The sequence below is a fragment of the Tenrec ecaudatus genome, chromosome 2 (assembly GCF_050624435.1).
Source record: "Tenrec ecaudatus isolate mTenEca1 chromosome 2, mTenEca1.hap1, whole genome shotgun sequence".
NCBI lineage: Eukaryota > Metazoa > Chordata > Mammalia > Afrosoricida > Tenrecidae > Tenrec > Tenrec ecaudatus.
In genome coordinates, this window is record NC_134531.1 from 195,131,059 (window position 1) to 195,132,060 (window position 1,002).

General features: G+C 41.1%; 1 non-coding gene across 1 annotated transcript; it reads left to right on the forward strand.

Annotated features, from left to right (window-relative positions):
- Positions 1-300: 300 nt before the first annotated feature.
- On the forward strand, positions 301-464 carry LOC142441912 (U1 spliceosomal RNA). The gene has a single exon (XR_012783191.1). It is a non-coding gene; the product is annotated as a U1 spliceosomal RNA (small nuclear RNA).
- Positions 465-1,002: the final 538 nt, after the last annotated feature.

Sequence of the window (1,002 nt, forward strand, 5' to 3'; positions counted from 1 at the left end):
ATTTATCTGTAAACTACCTTTGTCCATTTTCTATTGTACAGTTTTGGGTTGGTTTCTTTTTAATACATAAAATCAAACTCATGGCTGTCGTTGATTCTGGCTCATACTGGAACTCTTTTCAGAAGCAGAAAGCCCCGCTGAGCTGCTGGTAGTTTTGAACTGCTGACACAGTCAAGCATGGGTGCTCATTGCTCCTGTGGGGTCATTGCCTCAAGGCCTTGCCAGGGAATCCAGTCTGTTTTTTTAAACTAAATTCTAAAACTTTGATCTCGTCTCTTCCACAGTAAGAACTGGTTCCACATACTTACCTGGCAGGGGAGATATCATGATCACGAAGGTGGTTTTCCCAGGGCGAGGCTCATCCATTGCACTCCGGATGTGCTGACCCCTGCGATTTTCCCAAATGTGGGAAACTCGACTGCATAATTTGTGGTAGTGGGGGACTGCGTTCACGCTATCCCCCATTAAAAAGAAAAGGACTGGTTCCACAAAACATCAATATATTTAATTATCTACTTAATACTAGAATACACCCAAAATTGTTTCAGAATTACTGCGTTCAAAAACTTGGAGCCAAAACCTCCTACATCCAGTCAAGATTCTGTCAAGAATGCAGTAGGAGTACTATGTGATTATGTTATCAATCTGATATACAGCTAGCTTCATTTGTTTCTGCTTGCATTGAATAGAGAGAGTATTTTTGTCATTTTATATAATTTGATCCCTTTTGTTAGCATGTGAAACATTTACTTGGTTCATAAGTCTGTCTTTTCTACCTTGCTTCCACCTTCCAGGTAACTCCTAGTTTGGCCTCCTCTTTGCAAAACAAGCCTTTTCTGTGTCATCACCAAAGTCAGCACACAAAGGGACTTCCAAAAGCTCATGGAAATGGAAGTAAATGATACGATCATTTTTCCAGGACCTTTTTGAAGGCCCCTCACATATGTCCTCCTTTGTGTTTTGCTGTCACTCACTTAAGCATATATACTGGGGGGCGGGAAT